This window comes from Scyliorhinus canicula, chromosome 4 (assembly GCF_902713615.1).
Source record: "Scyliorhinus canicula chromosome 4, sScyCan1.1, whole genome shotgun sequence".
In the NCBI taxonomy this organism is placed as follows: domain Eukaryota; kingdom Metazoa; phylum Chordata; class Chondrichthyes; order Carcharhiniformes; family Scyliorhinidae; genus Scyliorhinus; species Scyliorhinus canicula.
In genome coordinates, this window is record NC_052149.1 from 237956237 (window position 1) to 237965903 (window position 9667).

Here is a 9667-nt window from a genome sequence, read left to right on the forward strand (position 1 = left end):
CTCTCGGCAAGCCTTGTACTCCTGATGATGACTTCAATGTCATTGTTCATGCCCTGCCAATAGACTATCTCTATTGGGAGTCTTCTCGTCTGATCTATGCCCATGTGCAAGTGACGCGACGCAGTTATTGAAGAATATCAGGTTGCAAAGGTTCCGGCGGCACGTTAGCACAGTGGTTAGCACCGTTGCTTCACAGTGCCAGGGTCCCAGTTCGATTCCCGGTTTGGGTCACTGTCTGTGTAGAGTCTACACGTTCTCCCTGTGTCTGCGTGGGTTTCCTCCAGGTGCTCCGGTTTCCGCCCTCAAGTCCCGATAGACGTGCTTGTTATGTGAATTGGACATTCTGAATTCTTCCTCAGTGTACCCGAACAGGCGCCGGAGTGTGGCAAGTAGGGGACTTTCCCAGTAACACCATTGCAGTTTAATACTACTTGTGGTACTAATAAAGATTATTATTATTATAACCTGTCTGCCTTTAAAACATGACTCCCCAGGAGATAGATGCCTTGTCCATCCTGATAAGGCAGAAATGGTCTCAAGTGTTGTTGGGAATGCTGAACTGAACCGGGCCCTCCTACGATAATTGCTTTCCACGGTTTTTGTCCTGGAATCTTTCTCCGTTTCTTCTTGTACCTTCTGGCATTTGCATTATGCAAAATGTACCAGATTAATCGATGGACATGCATTCTCCCACAAGCGTAATGATGCAGTTCATGTGAAACTATCAATTTTGTCGAAACACAGAGTGTTAGGATTTGAACTGATGTGATAGAAATAGCTTCAGAGGTTGATCCGTCTTGTGATTTCCAACTAGTTCCATGGATTGTCACTGGCGTTAGGTCACAACACAAGTAAATTGTGTAATGGTGGCTCGGTTTTCCACAAGATTTATGGTGTGAAATAGGTGTTTACTGTTCTTCTTCTCACTGTGTACACCATCAGCATTTTCACATCATGAATGCGTTTCTGACACCAGGGGCCGGTTTAGCTCATTTGGCTAGACAGCTGGTTTGCGATGCAGAGCAAGGCCAGCAGCACAGGTTCAAATTCATAAAGGGCCCACCTTCTCAACCTCACCTGAGGTGCGGTGATCGTGAAGTTAAATCACCCCCAGTCAGCTCTCCCCTTCAAAGGGGAAAACAGCCGATAGTCATCTGGGACTATGGCGACTTTACTTTATGTTTCTGCTGGGATAACAGATGGTCATTCTCATTGCTTGAAAGTAACCAATATGTACAGTCAATTAGGATCAGTGTGCGAATTTTCAATGCTGCCTTTTCTCTGGTCCGTTGCCTCTGCCAATGACACTGTCTGCCACGTGCCTTACAGAATTGATGAATCGCTGAGCATTTCCTTGGTGCAGACAGAGCGCCACACATTCCACATGTCCCCCAGGGTTTGGGTGTTCTCGTGAATGCATCAACAATTGGCATTGTACTCAAGCTTCATTGACCTTCATATTTATGTCAATCAATGAGAAGTTCTTCAATGCGATACGTGTTGGGCTTGCCTAGCAGATTCTTCTGGAATCCTTCAATGCGAGTGAATGTGTTCACCAAGGCAATAATTCTGTCTGCTAGCTCGGTGTTTGAAAAATAATAGTACATAATATTTCCTTTGTATCTGCTGACAAACTGGTCTGTGGATTTTCTGGGCTGGTGTTGAAATGATTTGAACTCCAGTTGATGAATATGGAAGTTTAACTTAGTTCCAAACTGGTTTTCCAACGTAGTCCATATATTTTGGAGACATTTAGCTTTTCCGTTGTTAATCCTGACATGTTCAGCCTGTGTAGACTTTCAATCCCAATTGATACACAATGTTTTGTGGCTTACTTGGCTGGTTCATATACAATTGAATCAAGAAACTATAGCCCTGTACACTGTGTTACCATCCCAGTTGATGTTACTATTAGACAAGCACATTCCCAGGATGGAGCCTGGCTTGATAGACCCTAACTACATATTTTTAAAACTTAGATATATGGATGAATAGAGCCCCAGGACTGCCGATAAACTTGTAACAAATAAAACATTTATTAACCTAGAAAAGATCAATACACTAATCCTTCAGCCCAGCTATACTTTTACAGATTTATATAATATAAGTATATAAGGATAACACAAGTTATAAACTTTTATACTCTAATGTTCTTAATATGTATACAATCCATATAAACCAACCAATGAAATGTGGTCAGATACACCACACTCTGAAACCAAGTGGCAGTTGCCAGCCAATACAACTTCCATGGATTTCTCATCAAATCCCCTCCAGATTCTTGTAATGATGTGAGTCAACTGGTCTCACTAGAACTCTGGCGAAAACACAAGGGTTTCCGAACTTCACACTCAAAGGAAGAGAGTCTTGCAATTTTCTCCCAAGTGATGCTTTTTCCAAGATTTTTCACCAAGGATCCACCTCCAGGGTTTCAAACTCTCCTTCCGGTATACCTTTGGCCTGGATCGCCACGTACATTTTAGCTTCACCTCCCACAGGTTCTCAGATACCCAGCCATGCCAACAGGACATCGATGCTTCTCAGGCCCGCAATAAAGAGTCACCAATCTTCTGATTACCTCTGATACCTGGCTTTTCGCAAGCTGGCTTTAAATCTGGTTCCTGCAGCTGTCTCTTTCATTCAGAACCCTTTTGTCTGCTCTTTAACTTTATTGAACCAGACCTTGCTCAGACTCCGGTTCTTGTTCTTTGACTTAACCTTTTCCTGGGACATTCTTTTGTCTCCACTCCCTGCCTTCTAAGACTTCCTATTGTTCTTTTGGAGAATCTGCTCTCTACAGTTCCCTGTCCTGTGTCCATCCCCTCTTGGCATCAGTTTACAACTGACGACAATGCTTCTGTTGTGGTTTCAAAGCAACCTTTGAGTGTTTCTTTCAAACCTATTTGCTTTAATGTCCTAAAACTCTAATTACAATCGTGCAGGCACCTGAACCAAACTGAAGCTGTTAACCCTTTCTTAACACAGGAATACCGAAATACAAAATCAAGCTTTCTTACAGCTATACCTCATTTCTAACATCCACAAACACAAATATAAATTACTTAAAACTAGCTTTATTTCATGACAGCTGTTTAAACTTTTTTCAAATATGTTGAATCCGTGGTAAGCAGAACGCATAGACGACAGGAGAAATTGACAAACAAGGTTTGTTACAGAACAATTTCAACACTCCTCCACTCTCCGAAGGTTCTCCTTCCCCAACCTGCACTCAGGCTGGCGGTTTTCATGAAGAAAATGAAAATGAAAATGAAAATCGCTTATTGTCACGAGTAGGCTTCAACGAAGTTACTGTGAAAAGCCCCTAGTCGCCACATTCCGGTGCCTGTCCGGGGAGGCTGGTACGGGAATGGTGGTGACGGAGGCTGGTGACAGAATGTGAGCTGCAATCTTTTCACATGGTTCTGTCTGCTTGCCAGCTCTTTAGTTGAGCCCTATCCCGGTGGTGTGCGCAGTCATCACGCTGTGTTTTCAATGTTCTCCAACGCTGCACATCATTACAGTCTGATCAAAATATCAAGGTTCACCTTATGCCATGTAGCATGATCTGAGGATTTTGAGAATGGACATACTTATACTTAATCTTGCTGCCATGCTGTCTGACCATAGCTGAACACCATGACATGTGGTTATAATGAAACAAGCACAATTGCTCATATGGGACTGCACAAACATGTTGTAGGTTCATTTATTTAGACTAGACACATAAAAGCAATTATAAATAGGTAAAAAGCTTGAAGACAGCAGCAGCAGAGCTGTGTGTGTGCTCTTCTCAAAGGCAAAAGTGAAACTCAGACTGTATCACATGATACACTTCCAGTTCTTTCATGCTGTTTTCCCTCTAGCACAATGGTTAGCACTGTTGCTTCACAGCTCTAGGATCCTGCGTTTGACCCCCACTTGGGTCACTGTCTGTGCGCAGTCTGCACATTCTCCCCTTGTCTGCGTGGGTTTCCTCCAGGTGCTCCAATTTCCTCCCACAAGTCCTGAAAGACGTGCTGTTAGGTGAATTGGAAATTCTGAATTCTCCCTCCGTGTACCCGAACAGGTGCCAGAATGTGGCGACTGGGGGATTTTCACAGCAACTTCATTGCAGTGATAATGTAAACCTACTTGTGACGATAATAAAGATATTATTATTATTTTAAAGACATATTGCCACAAGCCTAGTGAAGGAGAAAAGGAGAACATTCAGCAAGAAATGCTGGATTTCAATGAAATGAATAAGAGAAGATGCCATAAATGGGATTAAGACAACCAAATAATGATCGGATTAAAGTTATTATACAGCTAGATTGAAAAGCAGGCAATGATCACCGATCCCTCATTCTCTCCTGAACTTAAAATAATCAAAGAAAAAAGAACTCAAATGAATACTTCATGGATAACTTATTATTCCCAACCAATGTGGAATTTATTAAGTTATGCAATAGAATTTGATTAACCCAAAACATTTATTATCGAACTATAATGGAGCAGATCATTTATGATTCAGCAGTGACTGGGAATCGGAAATCTTATTTTTGAGATCCTTTGGCTTCCCTTCATTATATAACCGCCAAGATTTTAAGTGTCCCAAGCCATGACAGATATTTAATTGTAAGTGGCAGAATGCTCCTTCTCAGAAAACCTGGCCTCACTGGAATTTGTGGAGCCTGAATTGTGTTCGCTTTATTGAACTATTTAGTGGCAGTTGTGCCGCTGAATGCTACATTTTAAGTAGAAAGATAAAAGACCAGCTAACCTCCAGCTCCACAATGTTGTAAAATTCCCTTGACACTTCTCAATTCCCGTTGAAATCGAACAGCTGTAAAAACAAATTCCACCTATCTCCCAATGCACAATTTTCACCCGACATATTTACTTGTAAATCCAACCCCGCCAGAGCCTCTTATTGTGAAAGCATACACCTAGCATCTTGCACATTCATCTCTTAGCTCTCACAGACCAGCTGTCTCTATTAACCTTCCCCCAGCTTAATTAATCATGGGAAACACACACACACACGCACGGCCTCCTTGACAGAATGCCTCCACTGTTGCCTAAAAAATATTTTAAAAAACTACCTCCAAAAATCAGTCATGATCTGATCGAATGGCGGAGTAGGCTCGAAGGGCTGAATTGCCTACTTCTGCTCCTAGTTCATATATTCCTATGTTTCTATCATCACATCAGTGCAACAGAGAGTTTGAACGGAGTAATTGTTGGGTTGAAGGAATTTACAATGATGGGGCTTCCATACTAGATTAGAACATCAACATCACATAATAATGCATTGACTTAAGCCATTTAGCCCATCACATCCCTGTCTGCATTCAACCTCCATCAACACATGTAATTTAATTGCATTTATCCACCATGTTCCCTTAACCCCTTTAATCCTTCATCTGCTTTCCAAACTAACTTTGACTCCTGCTATTGTTTCTGCTTCAACTACGAACACCAAAAGCAAATCTCACAGCTTTGCAGCTCACCGAGTAAAGGACATTCTCCTGCTCTCTGTTCTGGATAATTTCACATTTGGCAGGGTAGAAAAGACAACGCAGAGACAAACCATTAAAACCAACCCGTGCCCTTGCACCCCCTGAGCCTTGCCTCATTCTTTCTCATCTAACTCTATCAGCGTGACCCTCTACTCCCATCTCCCTCATGTATTTAACTAGCTTCCCCTGCATCCACAACATTTATCTCAATCATTCCAGGCCGTACCAAGTTCCACATTCTAACCACGCTCTTAGCAAAAGTGTTTCTTCTGAATCTTCTACCTTTGTAGAAACTATCTTAGAATGATCACCTCCAGTTTAGCAATTGCCCACAGGGTGAAATACTCCCTCTGTGTCTCCTCCATCAAAATCTTTCATAATTTTAAAGAGATTCTAAATTTTGAATAACCTTCACAATTTCATACAGCCTTCACAAAATAGTCTCACCTCAAGAAATGAAACATAGACATCAATTCCCGGGAGACCCTTGCTCACAAGACACTTACTTGCTTGGAGGAATCTCCTTATTGAGGGGACACAATTCTTCGAGGACAACTGATGACAGGGAGAGGCCTTGAAAAGGAGGCTGAGAAAGCAATACCAGCGATCTCGGTCCCAAGGATTCATCCCACCTCCCGGAAACACCTGCCGAGTGTGCAGTCGGAAGTGCGGCTCTAGGATGGGATTCATCATCCATGTGAGGATCGACAGAACCCATGACCAGTAACACGGAGTTTCATAGATGGACAATCACACTCGCTAGCGAGGGATCGCCAAAGAAAATATTCTTGCAGCCGAACCGGATCTGTACTGCCTGAGTGTAAGGCAACGGCAGCATGCAGAGAGTAAGGTATTTGCAGGGAACAGTTTCTCATATCGAACAATACTTTGTCTATTCATTACTTTAACAGCTTGGTGAGTAATTACGCTGGATTTACGCTGTCTGATCACCATCTCTGCACGCTGCCCAACTATGTGTGTAAACTGGCCAGGCAGGAAACTAGCTTGATTTCTCTCCCTCTCTCACCAAGGTCCCAGAAGACAATTGCAACTAATTAAAGTTTGAAGATCAAGAAACAGCCTGGATAGACTGAAAACCTAAGAATTTTCCCCATCTATATAACCCGGTACTGCATGCGACAGCCTTGATCCCCGTGAGCCATTAGAGGAATCTACTTTGCATTTCCTGAACATATTTAACACATTTGACTCTTTCACATCTACTATCTGGTGTCAGCTGTAGCTCAGTAGCAAGTACTCTTGTCTCTGAATCAGACGGACGTGGGTCCCCCAGAGCCGACAGTAAGAAACTCAGGCTAACACTCCTCAAAGAAGTATTGCATTCTGTGAGTAGCTATGTTAAACTGAGGCTCTGTCTGCTTTCTGGGCTGCAGGCAAAGGATCTCATGGCCCTGTTTCAAAGAAGAGCGGAGAAGTTTCCCTGCTATCCTGCCCAATATCATAGAATCATAGAATTTACAGTGCAGAAGGAGGCCATTCGGCCCATCGAGTCTGCACCAGCTCTTGGAAAGAGCACCCTACCCAAGGTCAACACCTCCACCCTATCCCCATAACCCAGTAACCCCACACAACACTAAGGGCAATTTTGGACACTAAGGGCAATTTATCATGGCCAATCCACCTAACCTGCACATCTTTGGACTGTGGGAGGAAACCGGAGCACCCGGAGGAAACCCATGCAGACACGGGGAGGATGTGCAGACTTCGCACAGACAGTGACCCAAGCCAGAATCGAACCTGGGACCCTGGAGCTGTGAAGCAATTGTGCTTTCCACAATGCTACTGTGCTGCCCCTCTCAATCTATCAATCATCATTATTAAAATCCGATGAAAGGTCGTTTTGACCTCAGGTGTATTATTTTTCTCTCCACAAATGCTTTCTTCTGCAGGATTTGGCTGTCGCTCGCTGCGGTGGCACTTATTGCCTATCCCTAATTGAGCTTGAGAAGGTGTTGGTGAGCTGACTATTACTGCAGAGTCCTGTGCCGTGAGGATTTCAAGCTATTGTTTGTTTCCATTTCGGATTTCTGCAGCCGCAGTATTCTGCTTGCTGTTCACTAAAATCGATAACTTGGCCATTATTTTATTGCTGGTTTTGAAGAGCTGGGCATGCACCAGTTGTACTTCCTGCAGTGCCTGCCAACGTGAACAGTAATGAAGCAGACAGAAAGAACTTTGGGGGCATTCTGAGATTGTAAAAGGCGCTATATTAATGCAATTTCTTTCAGTCTTTTCAGAGTGGAATCTAATTTCTAAAGCTCTCCAACGGCGTAGCTCATTCCTACTGGGCTCACTGCGTTGGTTGCAGAACAGCACGTTCAAATCATTCTTCAATTTTTCAGGACATCTTCCGCTTCAGATGCATGATCGGCCGTCACTTTGATCTCTACTCAATGTGCTTCAGAATTACTCTAGATGTTATAAAGTGCTTTGGGACTTGCTGGGGTTGTGTGGTTTAAATACGGGCGGCACGGTAGCACAGTGGTTAGCACTGTTGCTTCATAGCGCCAGGGTCTCAGGTTCGATTCCCGGCTTGGGTCACTGTCTATGCGGACTCTGCACGTTCCCCCCCGTGTCTGCGTGGGCTTCCTCCGGGCGCTCCGCACAAGTCCTGAAAGACGTGCTGTTGGGTAATTTGGACACTCTGAATTCTCCCTCTGTGTACCCGAACAGGCACTGGAGTGTGACGACTGGGGGCTTTTCACAGCAACTTCACTGCAGTGTTAATGTAAGCCGACTTGTGACAATAAACAATCCGTCCTGCCTTTTTTGTTGTTACTGTCCCTCTTATGAACCCAGTTCACATTGCTCTGCTTTTGTCCCACTTGCCTCGAGCATCACCATGCTCTATTTTCCTCTTTCATGAAGCTCGCACTCTCCATCTCCACTGACAGCTGGAAGTTGCCCGATCAGAAGTCAGTCTGCTCGCAGTTAATACCACCGCACCCTTCTGTGCCTGAAAAACGCTGAGCTTCAATATCATTCTCTTCATGCTGCTGTTGTTTAGGATTGAAGAGGTTTGGCGGTGAATCATTCCAAATCCTGCGTGGATGAAAAAGGGCTTCCTGGAAAATAATGCATTCTTCGACCCTGCAAACAACTCATATTATATTGAAATAAATCTGGATTAAAGAGACCTGGGGAAGAGACAGCCAGGACATGGAAAGGACGGTGACAAGAAGCACCAGGGACAAATTAATGCTGACATATTTCATTTCTCAACTGAGTAGGTTTGGCTGCAAGGTTTATATCTCTTCCCTGTGCCTCACTCGACTTACAATGCAAAAGAGTAATTCAGTAGGATGTAAATTCTCCCTGATAGGTTACTCTTACCTCTGCCTGATCAGGAAATATGAACAGTCATTGGAAATTCAGCCCCCTGGAGTCTGTTCTATCATTCAGATCACTGTTGGTCTGCATTTCCACTCCATCTACATTTTGGCTCTTTGGCTCTGTATCCCTGAATATCCTCAACTAACAATTACATTGCCTAGAATGTGCTGTTGGCTCCTAAATGCTTAGATATTGGTAAGTCAGTACTTTGTCAGCCATTTTGTTACATTCAAAACAAATAGGTTAGCATTATTTTCTTATTCATTCATGGAACACAGGCAGAAGGCAGGAATTCATTACCCATTCCTCAATGGGCCCCATTAGAATGTAAATCATAAGAACATACAACATAGAACAGTACAGCACAGAACAGGCCCTTCCGCCCTCGATGTTGTGCCGAGCAATGATCACCCTACTCAAACCCACGTATCCACCCTATACCCGTAACCCAACAACCCCCACCCCCCTTAACCTTACTTTTTAGGACACTACGGGCAATTTAGCATGGCCAATCCACCTAACCCGCACATCTTTGGACTGTGGGAGGAAACCGGAGCACCCGGAGGAAACCCACGCACACACGGGGAGGACGTGCAGACTCCGCACAGACAGTGACCCAGCCGGGAACTGAACCTGGGACCCTGGAGCTGTGAAGCATTTATGCTAACCACCATGCTACCATGCGACCCGTTAAAACATGATAGAAGCATGTTAAACATCTCCAAATGAAGGATGTCTCCGGGTTCACAATGGTTACGTTTTTCAATCATGAGCTTCCTGGATGCTGATTTCCCATTGGGAACATACAATTG